We start from the raw sequence: 18979 nt of genomic DNA, 5'->3' as shown, positions 1-18979 counted from the left end.
GAAGGAAGGAAGGAAGGAAGGAAGGAAGGAAGGAAGGAAGGAAGGAAGGAAGGTTGGTTTATGTTTCCGGCCTACAATTACTTAAGTACCCCTAATAATTGGCACTAAAATTTGTTGTTTCTGCAATGTCAGAAAAATATATTTTCTACAGATAGCCAAGACAAAAAGATACTTCAAATGGAAATCCAGGTTTCTAAAAAGTGGCAATTAGGGGAGAACTGTTAGGAAATAATTTGGAGGGGCTTTCAATTTGATGAGAGAGATTTTAGTTAGAACAGATGTGTATGAAACATCTGAAGCTAAAACACTGGAGACAGAGGAACAATTAGCAAATGTGTAAATGGCTTGAAACCCCAGGATAGACATTCATAAATAGGCTCGTGGAAAATAAAGAACTCCCTGTGAAAAGGGTGAAAAAAAAAAGCCACCTTGCACCACTCCTATTAAAAGCTTTCACCCAAAGCTGGTGATGAGGATGTTTTGTTAAGACGGGTGGCTGTAATTGCCTTATTGTATACAGCCCATTAAAAGGCTTCCGGAACCGAGGCAGGAGGCTAATTTGGGGAAGCAAGTGGGTTAGTATTCATTTCAGAAAGCCCTCCCGCAGCCCCACATGCTCTTGGAAATGGACAGCCCTGTTTTAGTGCGACTGTTCTCTATGTCACCCATCTTTGCATACATGCGTTTTGGCTCCAGGCAGGGAAATACCCGCAAGCATCACCCGGTGCCTGAAAGATACGCACTGTCTACCACATCTTACAAACTTTCTATTTTCTTTGTTCTCCAGTTCAATTAAAACAGTTTCTCCAGTGAAGTTTCATTGATTTACTGTAATATCTGCCGAAAACTCAACTCGGGCAGGACAGATTTCTAAGGCACAATATCCTGTTGATGAACAAAAGACGCCACAAAGTAACTGTCAAGTTCTGCTGACAGATCATTTTGCTCATGTTATGGAAGGCTTTTTCTGTTTTTAATTTTCTCCCCAAGACTCTTTAAGATTGCTGCCATTGTGGTATAATCGATCATGTAATGTGTTCCATCCAAAGAACTGGGGAGAAATACATCAGTTTGAAAAGAGTTTGGAGTCATTTCTGGGGCCCAGCTCAGAATTCAGAAATCACATGTAGAAACTAAAATTTGGGGCCACCCTCCCCAATAACCCTCTGCCCTCATGCCTGGAACTCTGAGCATCTTCTGAAAATGACAGTGGCCCGATGACAGGAGATGACATCTCAGAGAGGGACGCTTGTTAAGACCTTGGACTTTATTTTATTCCATCTGTGGTTACTCCCTGTTATACTCTCATTTCTCCACCTGCACGTAGAGTGAAGCAAGGAGAGCCCTCTCTCAAGAAACTGGGCTCTGGTGGGCACCATCAGTGATCGACAGCCTTTAACAAAACATGAGTCACCCCCATTCTGTTCATGTATAAAGAGGGACGAGAGTCACTCTTCCTTTCTCACTCTCCATCCCTGCAAAGCAGGGTGCCCTGTCCAGGTGGGTGACCCGGAATGCTTAGCGAAATGCCTGGCCCTCCGTGTTAGCATGGACTCTTCCAGAGCTGCGTGCTAAGGCAAGGCCAGCATTCTGCTCTCATTCTCCAGGGGCCTCAGGGCCCGGCCTCAGCCTGGGGACCCTGCCTCCTCCAGCACCTCTGTCTGCAGCTCACTGGGCCAGAGCAGCTGAGAGCAGAGGGAAAGAGCAAATTTGACCTTGAGACCCAGCATCACTCTGCACTGCAACCCTGTGCAGCCTTGTATGAGTTGCCTGTCCATACCTGAGTATCCTCATTGGCAAAATTGATTCCAAACCACATATTTGCACACTCTATGGAACCAGTGGCCTCTCTATGCCTTAGCGTTGCCATCAGTAAAACGGGGACAATGGCCATATCTAATTTGTGGGATTGCTGTAATGTGTAAATGAGTAAGTAAAGCCTTTAGAAGAATGCCTGGCCTTCACAGGCATTGCATAAGTGTTTGCAGTTGTCAGTATCTTAAACAATGGTATGTTTGGTCTCTTTCCGGCTTCTGTGTCTATTTCTCAATAAGTTCAGAATCCAGAGAGGAAGAGGACATTGTGCCTCCACCCATTAACACCTAACCAGCATGCTATGCGACCAGTCGAAGGGCACAGGTCGGTGAGGAGAGGCTGGAGTGTGCAGAGAGGTAGGAAGGGGTGAGGGCACTCAAAGTAAAAACCGAGAGGCGGGAGATGCAACGGAGAACATCTACTATCTACTCTCTGGGTTTTTATGGAAAACGTGTTCTGTCACCTGCTCTAGAACATGCATTAATTCTGCAACACCTGTAGGCCCCAATACCCCCGTCTAACAGCCACGTACCCCCTGAAACCTTGTCTTCTCTGCTCCCCTTTCTGTATCCACCACATGTCTGCCTGATCTCTACTGGGTCACAGTAAATACCTACTAGCTGCAAAAAATGGAGTGGAGGGGGGGAATGTAATACATTGGGGTGATTAGTTCAGATCGTCATTCAACTGGAACTTTCTGAAAGGTAATGCCACTGTTATTGATGACCTAGTTCCAGCTAGCATTTCAATAGAAATTTAAAAGAACCACGACATGCCAACTCTCCCTTAAACAGGAAGTCTGCACACTCAATTGCCAGTATTGTACAATGCACAAAGTGCATAGATGGTGTACACTTTAGGTAGGCAGGAGAAGGGCATGGTTGCAGCTTCTAGAACCTTCCTCAGTGCATCCATTCTCAATCACGGAGTCAATAAATCTGGTTCCTGGGAAGAATACTATGCAGGAACCCACATCTACTCAAAGAGGACTATAGCTTGTACAAATTAAACTGATTTGGTGCCCATCTGTCTCAGCCATATCTGCAATTTACAGGTAGACATAAAAGCGAGTAGGGGGCAATCAGACGCAAGCCAAAAATGGGAGGAACCCTTAACTACAGCAGATCACTCTGGGCTCATTTCAAAGCCTTCACAAATCAGTGAGAAAAAGATTAACCCAGACACAGAATCCTAACCAGAATGATCTGTGTTCTACTATCTGTGACCTAAGTAACAAGAGCTCTGAAGTGACAGCAGATAATCCAAGGCATCCTAAAGTCTCCTCAATCGTTCTTTTGTGTTGATCATAAAAAGGTGGTGTTTGGTTATAATGGCCATGCCGCATCTCAGAAGCCATATATTAGGTGGTTGCCTATAGCACATGTATAGCTATCATTTCACCTCCCATGAAATGTGCCCTGGTCTTCTCCAGAGGCTTGATTCATCACTGCTTTCCCTAATGCCAAGTGATAACAAGTGTGGGAGCTAATCTCCAAAAAAGGCCCCACGTAAACCCATCACCCTACAGTCACAATTTCTGTGGTCCTCCCACTAGGACTACACAATGCTGGCCTATGATTCATTACCTCCAAAATAGTGTTTTGGAGATGACGCTGCACCAGTTCTGTGCCTCAACCTGGGAAGCCCTGGCAGCTTCTGCTTTTGTGCTCCATGGAGCCTTGAGCAGTTCAGAGGCACTTCAGCTACCTGGCTAGAAAGACCCTGGGGACAGACCCTGGGGCTGCACAGAGGGACCCTGGTCTGCATATGCGTGTTGTGTTGTGTCTACACTATTACCTTACAATGTTACATATGCTGTAACATAAATACTAACGTGAGATCTATTAAGGCGAATGTCACGCCAGCTTTCATGCTTCCTCCCCATGCCTGTCGCATTGTTGTGTCCCCACTGTGGAGCTCTGCCCCAGACTAAAAGGCATAGCTGCTCCAGGAGCAAGCCCGTGCCTGTGGCTGAGACGCCCACTGATGTCATCATTAGCCTCTCTTTTTCCAGCTTGATTAACAACTGACAAGGTTTGATTTCTTCATTCCTTCTTTCTAAATCCCTTCCTTGTGGACATCAGAATATTGAGCCTGTTATTTGGGATCGCACAGGCTTTGCTCCAGATAAGCGGACCGCATTCCCTGCCTGCACGATTGTCTCCAGGACATGGCATATTTCGGCAGCCTCAGCTTTGTGAAACCCCGAATCGCTCTCCCTAGATGAGCACTGGGATTGAGACAGGACGGGGAGCCTGGCATGCACAGGGTGGAACCATGCTGTCTGACACTCGCAGAGCCTCAGGACATGGACTGGAAAGCACCCACCTTCGAGAATCAGCATGAATACAGGGCCTGAACTGCATGTCTCTCCGCCGCTATTGCTGCTCTCTCCCATGCGGTGCTGCTCCACTCCCATCTCCCTGCTCTACGATGACCGTGCCAACTGGGTGTAGAATGGAAAAAGTGAGAAGAGGCTTCTCTTTCAAGGATGTGGGCACTGATCTAAACAAGCAGTTACAGAGATTGTTAACAGAATGCTTATTAGCCCCATCGTTTCTATGTTCGTAGAAAGGACAGCAGTCACTTCCCCTCCTCAGAAACACTGAGGGCCTGCGTCCGAAAGCAATGGCTTTTATTAAAGGAAAAGACAAAACTGACAAACAAAAAAATCATCACCAAACAACGTAAAATGATGTTGTATTTAGAAAATCTTAATGAATCTACTAGCTAAGGCTGCAGGATATAATGACAATATAAAGTAAATCAATGGAATTTTGTACACTAGCAATGAAAACTTGGGTGAAGAAATTAGTTCCATGTATGGGTCATGAAGCTATGAAATGTATAAGGATAAATTTAATAAAACATATATAAGCCCTGTGCACTGAAAGTAGAAAATATCACTGAGAGAAATAAAGACCTCAATAAATGGAGATACATAACACGTTCATAAATCAAAAGACTCAAAAATGTTAAGAAGTCAATTGTCTAGAAGCTTATCTATAGATTCAATGTAACTTCAATTAAAATATAACAAGATGTTTTGTAGAGTTGAGAAGCTGACTCTAAAATTTACGTGAAAATGCAAATAACCTAGAAGAGCCACAATTTTGAAAAAGAACAAAATTGAATTCCCCACATTACTTGATTTAAAAACTTATTATATATAAAGTTACAGTAGTCAAGACAGTATCGGCATAAATGCAGACATACTGAACAATGGGTCAGAAGATAATGTTGAGAAATAAACCATATGCGTAAGACCAATACATTTTCAACAAGATGCTAGGACAACTCATTGGGGAAGAGGATGAACCGTTCAACAAATGGTGCTAAAACACTTGGTTATCCATACAAAAATATAAATAAACTTGGTCCTTAACTCATACCATCAAAGGTCAGCTCAAAATGAACAGAGACCTAATCGTAACAGCTACAACTATAAAACCTTAGACGAAAACACAGGAAAAAAATGTTAGTAACTTTGGATAAGTCCAGGATTTGTAGGACATGGAATAGGATACTAACAGCACAACTGTAAAAGAATAATAATACATGTTATATTTTATCAAAATTAAAAACTTTCACACTTCAAAAGATACCATCAGGAAAATAAAAAGGTAAGTCACAGATTGGGAGGAAATGCTTGAAAAACATGCATTCAATAAAGTATTTCTATCCAGGTATCAGACACACACACACACACACACACACACACACACACACACACACACAGACACACACACACTGTCTTAATTCAATAATTAGGAAACAATTTAATTTTTAAATAGGACAAAAGATTTGGACAAATGTTTTGCCAAAGAACATATACAAATAGCAAACAAATGCATGAAAAGATGCTTACCATGTTGAGTCATTAGGGAAATGTAAATTAAACCACAGAATAGTTAAAATTTAAAACACTGGCTATACTGTGTGGTGTCAAAGTTTTGGAGCAACCGGAACTCTCCTACATTGCTGGTGGGATGGAAAATGGCACAGCCACGTTGGTCAACAGTTTGGCAGTATCTTATGAAGTTCAACATGTATAAGACATAGAAATTCCACTCCTAGGTATTCCCCAAGAGAATAAAATCATATGTCCACATAAAACTGTGTCTATATCTTCCTAGTAGCTTTATTATTGTAGCCAAACATGAAAAAAATCCAAGTGTCCACCAACCAATGATGGATAAACACTGCAGAACATCCGCAGAATGTGTGTAATAAAACATGCACCAATCGCTGACACATGCCACAACATGTGTGAATCTCCAAGTCTGATGCTGAGTGAGACAAGGTGGGCACAGAGGACTCATCCTATATACACCGTTTATGAGACCATCTAGAAAAAGCAAAACCATAGAAACATAAAACAGGTCAATGTCTGCCGAGTGTTGGAGGTTGGGAAAGGGACTGATCACTAAAGGCACAGAGCCATGTTTGGAGGTGAAGGAAAAGTCCGATATCATGACAAATGCCCTTAAAAGAGACACAGGGAGGGGGAGAAGGTCATGTGCAGATGGAAGCAGATGTTGGGATTTTGTGGCCCCAAACCAAGGACAGCCAGGGGCCCCCAGGAGCTGGAAGAGGCAGGAAGGACCCTCCCCTGGAGCCCTCAGAGGGAGCCTGGTCCCACGGGCACCTTGATCTCAGACTCGTGGTCTCCAGAACTGAGAGGGGATACATTTCTGTTGTTTTAAGTCACCAAATGTGTGGTGATTTGTTCTGATGACCTCGCAACACTAATACACTGCTCCACAGCAGGGCCTATTTGTGGACCCAAATACATGAGAACGTTGCAGCCTAACGTAAAACAGGTGAGAGCTGACACGTTTATGAAACGCAGTAGCCCTCCCTTTATCTGCAGGAGCACATGTTCCAAGACCACAGTGGATGCCTGAAACCACAGATAGTAGAGCACCGTATATACAGTATGTTTTTCCTATCCATACATCCCTATGACAAAGTCTAATTTGTAAGTTAGGCACAGTAAGAGATTAACAATAACTGATAATAAAATAGAACAATTACAACAATATACTGTCATAAGTTATGTGAGTGTGGTCTCTCTCTCTCTCTCTCTCTCTCTCTCTCTCTCTCTCTCTCTCTCTCTCTCATCTCCCTCTCTCTCTCTCTCTCTTTCAAAATACCTGGAATTTTCCATTTGGTATTTTTGGAGCGTGGTTCCTGCAGGTAAGCGAAACCACGGAAAGCAGAACTGCAGACCAGGGGACGACTGCACATTGTCAGAGCAGCAGCCCCTGAGAACCCAGCCCTGCGGCTGGCCCTCCTGCCTGTGTTAATTAGAGGCCATGGCACGGGGTACCGTCCATGTCACTGGGACATTGATGCATTTGGGGATGGAAGTACCAGCCGCGTGGCTGCAAAGGGCAAGGGGCGTTCTGTGGGAGCCTCAGTCTGGCGGCCAGAAGAACGCCCGTGCAGGCTCTGGAACGATGACTTAGTGTGGGTTCCGGGTATGTGTTAATGTGCTGCCAATCATCTTATCCCGTTAGCCTCGTGGCTTCCACGTCAAGCCATCACCCTCTCTTCTGGGACACATTTTATTAGGTTTCAGCCCAGGTGACTGTTGTCCCTGCGCGTGCGCACACACACACACACACACACACACACACACACACAAGTGCATCATCCCAGGGAAGAGACGCAGGTAGAGACACAAGCTGAGCAGGGGAGGGGGGCCTTACCCTTCCTTTCTTCTGTTAACTGTCTCATCTCCTAGCTGGGTTCATCTCTGCCTGCCGAGATGGCAATGGTGCCGAGGCTGAGGGCCCCTGACTAAAGTGACCTTCGGTCTCTTCAGCCTCTGTCCCACCAGCGGCCCTGCTCAGTGGCTGAGGTCGTGCTCCTCAGCTGGCCAAGACAAACACCATACCCACCTGAGACTAGAGACACGCTCTCCTAACCTTTCAGCTTAATAGATCGTATTCGTGTGGCATCATTTGCATCAACTATAAACTACAGAGACATTGCACAGGAAAAGGAGAGGAGGAAAATGGAGGCCCTTTCCATCCACTAACTGTCCCACATCCTAGAACTCTGTGACATGTGTGTGCTCCACCTGTGCGGTCAGCAGGTGGCGGGAGGATTGAAGACAGGTGCCTTTGTGACCTGGGCAAGAAGGCAGTCGAGGAAAAATCTGGAATGTCATCGCTGACTTGGAACATTATTCACTCATCCTTTATTGAGCACCAACTACGCATGACCTAGGTCCTGCGGATAAACCAAAACTAGTGCCTCCCTCGGGGCCCTGCAGGCTAGTGGGGGACAGCTCATGAACAATACACACAGGATGAGGGCGATGAGACGAAAGCCAGCCAACGAGGGACTGGACAGAGGCATGTGGGGGAAGGACACAAGCCCAGGCCTCTCAGACATGGCCAGATTCATTCTTCTGGGGACTGGGACACCGACATACAAGGTCAGCCTGAAGAATAGTCCAGTGACACCAGTCACTGGCATGGCGCATGGTGTTATTCAGTTAACCCAGAACCACTTGGCTACAGCTCTGCCCACCTTGGTCTCATGTAAAGATGATGCCCACCCACAGTGTTTCCCGGCAGCCTGCTCACACTGGGCCATCTGAGAACCTGTTTGTCAGGCCTGGTTTGGTTCACCCCATTGTCAAGGCTCGGTCTACACTCACCCAGCAGCCACACGGCAGGTCACTGCCAGCCCTGTGTAGGTAGCTGGCATTTACTCATGGCTTTTCTTGCTCCCAGAAGCTATACTTAGCTAGAAAAAAACATAGCTGAAAGAAAAGAGAGTTAAAAATTGAAAAGAGCTTAAATCAGCAGGCATCCATGGGGCTGCTGCATGTTTCAAGACAGCTTTATACTAGCGGTTTGGTTCATGCCCTTTGGTTGCGAGCAATTTCAAGGTTGATGGGGTAGCAACCATCAGCCATTCTTCCTGGCTGTTGTTGATGCCTGCCTGTATTGTGGCAGGAGTGCACGGTTGCTCGAGGCGGGAGAGAGGTTTTATGTTTGTCTCCCCCTCCCGTTCAGTCAAATGAAACCTTTCCAGGGCCCCCTTGCCAGGTAGGACTCCGCATGTCACTGTGTTATTCTCATGCACTGTGCCCTGTGTGGAAGGAGCCCACTGGAACAGAGCATCTGCACTAGGTGTACAGAGAGCTGTGGCCACCACAATGCCCCAAACCTTGCTGGAATGTGATAGATTTAGGCCAATCCCTCTTCCCATCTCAGTACTGCCACCTTTTCAAGGCTTTGGCCCTGAGACTAAAAGGTGTCAGTCGCCCCAGGCATCGGGAGAGGTGGGTGGGTCCTGGCTCTGCCTCTGCCCCAGTGTGGACCCTTAGATAAACTCCCCGGCCTCCCTGGTCCCCATTTCCCCATCTGTCACTCCAAGTTGACCGATTGGGAAGACCCACTGCTGGGCACGTAGCTCTGGAGATACATAAATTTCCTCCATGATAAACTCCAGCCCCTCCCTCAGCTGGCATCCAGGGGCCCACTACACGCCTGCTCGCCCGTGGCCCCGAGCCCAGGCTGTTAATGACTGCACATTTCCGACTTCCCACATAACCATGTGCCCCGATCGAGTGCCGCTGCTCACACATCGCTGGCTTGGCCAGCGTCCTTGTAGCATATTGTGGTCTGTCATTTGCTGGGCACTTCTTGTGCATATTTAAGTTTTTATTGAGGGAAATGCCAATTACAGAAATCGTGTATGTAGAGAAAGGTCTCTGAGGACACACACCAGTGTTAGGACAGTTTTCCTCTGGGCTGGGGGAATGGGAACAAGGAACGATTTTAACCATATAGCCGATTGCAGGATTAGACGTTTTATAAGACAGAACTCACGCAGTATACATGTATGTGCACGATACACACACAAATATACACACATCCCTGCACGTGTATGTTGCATACCATTTCATATATGGCATAGCTGTTTAAAAGAAGGACTAGAAGCAGCTTTGCCACGCTCTGACTGCTCCATATTAGAAGCGAGTTATGGGGCAGCTCCTAGTCCCAGGAAGCTAAATTTAGACTTTAAATTGGCCTTAAGATTGGTGTCAATGAGGAGATGTCAGAGGCGCCCTTTGTCACTTATGTAAATGGCACATAGGTGAAGACACCATTTCTTGGGCTTCCCGTGGAACCTCGGGGGGGGGCCACCTCCGGTGCTTAGCTGCCTGGTGGAGCGCTGGACCCCAGATGCAGGCTCAGCGAGGGGGCGGTCAGCCCCTTATGGCCCCGCTCTAAGAGCCCCACAGCAGGCTCTCAGCTGCATCCTGTGTGCAGGGTGCTAAGTCCCTGACAACCTGCCTGGGCCCTCCCTCATCCTTTCTTCCTCTTCCCTGAACCCCACGCCCACTGCCCCTGCCTGCACACCGAGCTCCAGTGCGACCCTCCCTGAGGGCCTTGTCTGCCCTCAACACTTTGGGCTCCAAGCCTGGCTTTCTCACTGTGTGGGTGGGGGCCTCAGGCAAGACAAAGGACCCCTCTGAGCTTCAGGTCCCACATTCCGATTTTGAAAATAGAAGCCATGAACCAGCAAGCCCCCTGCCTCCTGCAGCAGCAGCTAGCTGCCAAGAGTTAACCAGGCAGAGGCGGTTCTGGAGCCTGAGAGAGGCCAGGAATGAGTCACAGACAGGCATCACCCATTTATCCAGACCTCACTTTTCCAAAGACATCTACGGCCCATTCTTTTTCATCCGTTATGGGCTTGTCCCCTGGGTGGGATCACAGTGATTTATCTTCTCATCCTCCATCTGTGCCCCATGGTCACTGGAGCCAATTGGAAAAGCCCTCTCCTTCTTCTTTTTCAAGGACAAAATAAAGGCAGACGAGGGCCTGAGCTAGCCTGAAATCCCACAGGAGATGGTAAATGTTCTCAGAGGAACTGATAAATAAAAGAGTGAGTTGAAGTGCCGATACTGGCGGGGCCGTGTTTTATCCTCAGGCTGCCGGGGGCCACACAGGCTCCTGAATTGATTGGGACAGTTCCCAAGGGGACTCTCAGAATTCCAGGCTGAGTCTAGACTTCATCATCCACTTGGGAATATGCAACAGCCATTCAGCTGACATTTACTGAGTTCCTTTTGTGTTGGATATTGGAGACACAAAGGACAGAGGCAGATAAAGGAGGAGGGTGTGAAGATAGTAAATTAATGTCAAGTAACTTTGAAGACCTATGTGCATTCACTCATTCATTCACTCACTCACTCATTCATCGTCAGTACTCACTGAGTGCCTGTGTACCAAACACCAGCTTCCTCTTACCCTGCCGCACTTCTGTCTTTCTCCATAAGACTGATCATCTTCTGAAACACGGGTTAATTTTTGCATTTGCTGAGTCTCTTTTAACCGTGTGTGTCCCTCTGCTGGAGTGTAAGACCCCAGAAGGCAGGGGCTTTTGTCTGATTCATGCATTGATGTTTCCCAAACACCTAAAATATTGCACATGGTAGGTGTAAGTGAACATTTCCTAATAACTTAAGCTCCTCTCCAAGGTTGGAACCACAGACAAAGCACCCAGTGTGTCTGCACCACTGGGACCTCCTTTTCTCCAAGCCTCCATTCCGGCTGCGTCTCTGATCCAGAGGATTTGCAGTTGAGTTCTGCGGCTCTGCTCAGGCTGTTTGGACCAAGGGCAGCTCAGGTGGACTCGCCCTGGACTGGGTCTCTCCCACAGCGCTGCACCCTAAACATAGCCTGCACTGAAAAGATACAGTTACTTTGTGGAGGTGTGTTCCCACTCTCGAAATTCAGAGCGGCCCCTGTTTCCCGGTGAGCCTTCCATCAGGCCTTCCCCACTTAGGTTTGAAAACACCTTTGATGTGCCCAAGGCCTGACCCGGAGGGAGAGGAGGCTTGGCTCTAGAATCATGCAAGGTGAGCGCCTCGTTACTGGAGGTAAAGATCCTGTTGACGTCACACTGTTTCTTCCAGGGCCCTGAAAACCAGCTACTCGTTCCAAATATCAAAGATGGAATTTCCCAACATGGTGACGGTGACGTGACGCTGCGCTTCTGTTCCAGTATTAAACTGCTGGGACTGAACCTCACAGGGAAAACAAAAAAACAAACAAAAAAACCCCCTGCTTTCTGTAATTAGATGGAACTTGTATCGAGGCTGCTGTTGTCCCTCGTCGGACAGCGTGTTTCATCTGAATTTCAGATCATCAAATTTGCTTTACCAAAATATCTAGCTTTTAATAATCACAAGCGATAAGTTACATTTAGGGAAACAGCATTCATATATTATATGTATTATTATTGACGACACAATTTCTACGGTGCTTAGGGAAGCAAAGTAAAGAGACCAGCTTTGTGTCACTGTAAGGATGCTCAAACATGGGGAACGCTTTTAGTGAGATGGACATTTCAGTAACTTACGATACAACATAGAGTAGGTTTGTTTGTTTGTTTGTTTGTTTGTTTGTTTGTTTTAATCTGGGGACAGGTCTTTAAATTCTCAAGGGGGTGCACTGCACCTCTCCCGCCTGCATCCTAGATCGATGGGGCTGACCTTATATTCTTTTCAGGAAAGAGTTAGCCCTCCATATTTAGTCCACACCACCTCAATTAAATACATCAAGTGCTAGGAAGACTTTGACATCATTTTTATAAAACAGGCCAAAATGTGAAGACAAAAGGACTCTAGACTCAGGCCTGAGCCATGCACTCCAACACACAGCTTCCTCATTGAACAAATTCTTTGTGCTTGACGAGGAAAGTTTAACACTCCTGTGCGCCCTTAGAGGGAGAGGCAAGCCTAGAAAGTACCAGGTGCCTCGGATACAGGGAGCATGGCTCTCACCTGAGACTCAGAGAGGGTAAGTAGTTGTCCCAAGGCCACAGCTGGTAAGTGAAACGGGTGCGATTATACCCAGTCTCTGTAAGTGGTTGGGCTCTCTCCCATAATAGCCCCTCTTTGATTCAAATCCCTTCAGTGAAGCAAATGCATGACACCGACACCATTTCACAAAGAAGCTAAGAGAAACCATGCCACGACTGAGCAAGCTCCCAGGGCTTCGTTACCCAGACAGCCCCTTCATTGAGATTGACAATAAGCAACTGTTCAGAACCCCACCACCACCCTGACAGGCAAGGATCTGAGACCAAAGGGCCACCTTTCTCCCCTCATGCTGGTTAGATAAAATGACCCCCTTTCTTCACTCCTCTTTGTAGAAGCAACTTTTGGCATAGGATGAAATTCCTTGATGGGAAGTCACTAATATTTAAAAACACATTGTCAATTTAATGACAGAATCAGGAAAAAAATGCATAATTGCAAGAATATCCCTCTTTTCAGAAGGTCAAAATGAGACTTAATAGGGCCGGCCGAGTGGCGCGATGGTTGAGAGCTCGCTTGGGATGCCAGAGGGCCCCGGTTCGGATCCCACATGTGAGGGCCAGTGACACTGCCCTCTACAGCTAAGATGCTGAACAACAGCTCAACCTGGAGCTGGGCTGCCATGAGTCGCCAGCGACGGCGTGGGCTGCAGTCCCTGATGGCAGTGGGTTGCCATGGGCTACCGTGTGTAGCCAGCAGCCAGCGTGAGCGGCCAGCAGCCGCAGTGAGTGGCCGTCCAGAAGCCGGCGACTGATCTGCCTCGCCAGAGAAGAGTGCAATGATGGTGCCAACTTGGGCCAGTGAAGCAACGTCTTCCACAACTAGATTGAAGAACAAAACGACAGCAACTTGTCTGTTCCCCTCCCCCCAATTCCCCAGCACTGTTCCCATCCCCCAATTCCCCAATAAAAAAATCTTAAAAAAAAAAATGAGACTTAAGAAACACACTTATCTTACAGTTAAGAGAAGGCTCCAGCACAGTGTCGCATGAGAAGACGGACCCCCTGTGAGAACCGTGGGGTACTATTGTTAATACTGTGAAAGGCAGGTTATCTCAACAAAAGGAATTACAATCTCTGAAGGAGATGGCAGGTGTGTGAGGAGTCCCAAGAAGGGGAAGGAAATGTGAGTCCATTTTTATTTTATTTTATTTTGTTTTATTATTATTAGTAGTAGTAGTTTCAGATGTATAAAACAATGCAATAGTTATCCTTTTCACCCCTCACAAGGTGACAACTCACCTCCCCCCTTCCACTGCCCTCCCACCCCTCATATCACACTTCTCTATTACAATTCCATTGACTCCATTCCCACACTCTACTCCACATCCCGTGACTATATGTATATATAATTATAATTGACATACAATATTATTCAACACCAGCTTCAGAAATACAGTGCAGTGATCAGGCCTCTACACCAACTGTGAAGTGGTCTCCCTAACAAGACATGAGTCCATCTGGCCCCTTAAAAAATATTTACAACATTATTGATCGTATTCCCCAGACTGTCTTTTCTATCCCTGAGGCCATATTGTAGTTACCAATTTATGTTGTCTCGTCCCTTCCCCTTCTCCTTCATCCCCACCCCCTCCCAACTAGCAACCATCAGTTTTTCCTGTGTCTCTGAGACTATTTCTGTTTACTTTGCTCATTTATTCAGTTCTTTAGATTCCACATATAAGTGAGACCATGTGGTATTTGTCTTACTCTGACTGACCTAGTTCACTTAACATAATGTTCTCTAGGTCCATCCATATGTTGTAAATGGTAAGATTTCATTCTTCTTTATAGAGGAGTAATACTCCATTGTGTAAATGTGCCGGTTTCTTAATCCAGTCGTCTACCGATGGGCATTTCGATGGTTTCCAAGCTTGTGTGGAACAGCCCACATCCGATCCGGACCTCATCACCCGGGAATGAAGAAACAGTCCAGGAGCTCTCACCGGGCATAGCAATGCCCTGGGTGGTCTTGAAAGTGAATCCAAAAGAGGTGTGTGTGTGTGTGTGTGTGTGTATGTCTGGGTGTTGCAAATATCTGAGTAAATATGAATGTAAAATATAAACGTGAAGAATAGGATTTTTTGCATTTGAATACAATGGACCAAATTCTCTCTCTCTCCATGTACATGTAAATATGTAATATACACAGATATACCGCAAATATGTATGCCACATATATGCATATACTATATATACTGCACGTATGATATGAGTAATATGTATATCATGTTACATATATACATATATGTGGATATTTATACATTTAGAAATCATGAAAAACTATTGTGAAAAGACACAAACAGACATAAGAGGGGATACCGTCTCTCTTGTCTCCTTTCCTCGCTTGCCTCAGTTTCCTTTTTCTCCAGTCCCTGCCCCGCCCTGAACCTTGACTAACTGATGAATCGCCATTCTTGCAGGATCTTTTCTCAAAGACGCTTTTCTGACAGCTCTCAGGATGGGCTCCGCACCAGTGATCCCAAGCAAGACCCCGGAAAGCCAGAATAACACCCAACCCACAGAAACACACGTCTAGCTGCAGTTAAGATGAAAACCTCTATGTGCTTGAACCAAACCGCGAAGACACTTAGTTGTCACCTCCCTGTGTGCCTTGGTTCCACTCAGAAAGGTGCCCCTCATGTGCACCAGCTGAATAAAGCCTTTAAGCTCCATGTGACTCATTAAAACCATTTTCTTTGACACTCTTATCTTAAAATGTACCCAGGGTTTGTCTTAATTAAGGGTGTTAACATGCATGGACATGAAAATGCCTGTCATGTAGGTTTTTATACTCACATCTCCCTAGAAACATGAGGCACACAGGGCCACACGGGGAAGCACCAGTCAGTCGGGGCACAAGCAAAATCCTTGATTTTGGATTCTTCAAGAAGGGGTGGACAAGGCAGGGGGGCAGGCTCCGGGTTGGCTAGTGTGGATTATTCAGGGGCTCCAGGGTATAGGGGCTGTGCAGAGTTGTCTGCTACCTGGCCCCGGGGTAACTACTCAGAGTAATATTGCCTCCTGGGGTGCAAAATCCAAATTGAGAAGATAGTTAGGATTCAGGACTCTGGACTGGATGGTTTTCATATAAAAAGTGTTCTTTGCTATTTCTAAGAATTAGCTAACCCTGGGAGGGCAGGCTCTCCAGCCAGCAAGGCCCCGAAGATATAAAAACATCGTTAAAACAAACAAACAAAACCAAAAAGCCCCACATGATTAGTACAAATAGGAAACGAATGTATTGGGGGCTAAAAGAGGAAAAGTAGAAAGACATTATTAAATTCTTCTTGGAGGACACTGTTTTCAAGCTGAGGTTTAAAATCAAGTAGGCACAATGGGAGGGAAAAGAATTCTAGATTTGGGGTACAGCTTATTGGTTCACCCTGGGGGAGCCTGGATGGGAGTAGAGGGTATTGGCGGAGGGGCACAGGCTGATACCTCCTGGGGGTCTTTCAGTAGGTGAATGCTCCTAGCATGTTTTGATTAGATATATAAATACCAGTACCAGGAAAGACAAAGGTGTGGAATTACTAATACTTTTATTTTGTATTGGCAAAAACATCTCACAGAATTTATTTCATCCAATTTATTATTAGTATTGCTATTAATGTTACTATTTACAAAAAAATGACAAAGGCTAAAAACTATATGCCTTGTAATTTATTAGTGAATAATTTTCAAAGATATCAAAACTTCTTTATAAAAATTAGATCTTTAAAGTTGAACTTGATAGAAATAATGGCCTCAAACAACTCTCAATGAGAGAAGAATAACTGGGTAAATTTCATATGTACAATACATTACTGACGGATAAAACCCTCAATGTAAAATTTTCACAGGATAAAATTCATCCTGGTATGAATAATTTTAGGAAAACATATATACAGTCTGTTGAAAAGACCATATATAATTGGACAACTTCGTAAACTGCACTACATAGAGATTCAATCCAGGTTTAAGGAGATAAGCTCTAGGAAACACTTCATCAATGAGGCTTCTTTGGTGATGGTGTGACCCTGATAAGAATGTTTTATCCTGAACACGAAGTCCAGACATTCTTAAGATTAAAGCCTTGGGTTGGCAGTGTCTTACAATCCTCCTGCGGCCACCAGCTCTGGTTCTAATAAAGGAGCTGCTGCCACAAGCCAGGGACCAAGGAAAGCAGAGACACTGACCTCCTCTACAGTGGGGAAATCTCGTCCCAACTCTGGCTTAGAGCAGATGCAATTTTGATGGTCAGATGCATACAGGAGGCAGAGCGGAAACCAGAGAAAGAGAACACAAGACCATGGGTTCCCTGAGGAGCTCTAAAATGAGCTGGCACTGGAGGATGATTAATGGCCTCATCAGTGGTCACCCGCCAAGCCCGGGACTGAGGGCTGAAGACCCTCCTGGGGAGCCAGCACTGGCCCTTCCTGCCACATAGACAGAAGCTTCTTTGGCTAATTGAACGTCCACAGGAGCTCTGATCCCTGCTGGTACATTCATTAGTTATTCTGGGGCAGAGACGAGGGCGGCCAGTGGTTCATTCACACAGCTGGTGGAAACAGTGTGCTGGTATTGGAAAATGGCTCCCTGCAAAGTGCCACACCCTAAAACTTTGGAAAGACGTTCAGGGTGTTACACGGAAATGAACAGATCTTCCAAAGCCAGTGCTCATTTTTTTACAGAGAGCAACAACAGAAAGCTAGAGTTCTCCAAGGTCACCTGCCAGGTTGGTGAGCAGGAGCCAGGCAGGAGGCCAGGCCGTGGGCCCCAGTGCAGGGGTTTGTCACCCCCTTGGCCAGCCTTAGGCCTCAGAATCCTGGGGCTCTGTGGCAGTTTCTGCACCCATTATGCATTTTCTTTGAACTGTGAATAAACATACACGTGTACACACACACACATGCACACACACACACACACACACACACACACACACACACTGTATTTTTTAGCTACGTAGATGCCACTGTGATTAATAAACACAAAATCCTTTCAAGGTGTCACTGAATTCATATTTTTCATTACAATGTATTTTCTCAATTAGTGTTTATTAAAAGTATACCATCTCATAAATGCCCCCCAAATCGGTGATATTACAAAGTGGGTTCTACTGGAAACATTGAGAAGCCACCACCCTCACTACACTCCTAACTCTTACTCATTTCTCAGGTCCCATCCTGAAAGACACAGAACAAAATTAGATGAGAAGCAAGACATTCGAGAATGTCTTCCCTTTCTCAGTCATAAATTATGAGATCATCTTTGTGGATTTTGCTTGCTAGTCCGTCTGCAGGATAAACAGCGAACACCCAGCATTTTATCATGAAAGGTAGCAATTGTTAAATTGACTTGGTCCCGCTAGCATTGTACCTGTGAATTACCATGTAAATGAGCACAAACATATACACGAGAAAGTGGTTATTCTAGGAAAGGTGAAATCTGGAGCACCAAGCTATTCAATCCTTTTTAAATCACAAATTACTTTAAATGCATCTTTAAAATAGAACAAGTAAAAGAACAAAGTCATAGGTGTTTGAATTATTTGCCACTTAGAATAGATTGTCTTCTACTATAAACAGAAGAACATATCTCTACATAGAAAATCATCTTTATTTTCGACAAACAATGTGTAGCCCAATTGTGTCACAGAATATCTTTGGGGTGTGCAGTCTTAATGTGGTGGAAATATATTCTAGCAGAGAACACCCTTAGACAGGTATAAAGTTGGGAGTACAGTTGTTCACTATGTAACTATGTTTCCATCAAAGAAGGATCACATATATGACGATGGTAGCTCCGTAAGATTATAATGGAGTGGAAAAATGTCTATCACCTCATGGAAGGTATGACCATCATAACATCGTAGCATATCACATTAGTCACATGTTTGTGGTGATGCTAGTGTAAACAGACCTACTGTGCCGCTGATAATATAAAAGTACAGCACATATGAGGTGTGATCAAAGGATACAGTGAATGTTTAAATTAAAAAAAATTATTACTGTAGAAGACACATGCCATTAATCCCCCTCAAAATACCGGCTCAAAACTGGAGACTGGCACCACTAGGCGCTGCCGTGGTGAAGGTGTGTTGCCAGGATGAGCAAGTGAGATTCAGTCACCCTCTGTCCCCCAGCCTGGCGGCCTCCCTCCAACGCCGTCTCTGGTAGAGACCACCAGGAAGCACCTGGCAAAGCAGAGACGTGGTTTGCAGAGCCCCAGCCTCAGCAACACAAAACAAACCAGAAGGATGAAAGGGCTGCTTAACCACCAACCCATTGAGTCTCAGAGAATCGCAGCATGGAGTGAGGGGCTGGGGTCTAAA

The sequence above is a fragment of the Hipposideros armiger genome, unplaced genomic scaffold (assembly GCF_001890085.2).
Source record: "Hipposideros armiger isolate ML-2016 unplaced genomic scaffold, ASM189008v1 scaffold_193, whole genome shotgun sequence".
Taxonomy (NCBI): Eukaryota; Metazoa; Chordata; class Mammalia; order Chiroptera; family Hipposideridae; genus Hipposideros; species Hipposideros armiger.
Note: the sequence above shows the minus strand (reverse complement) of the source record.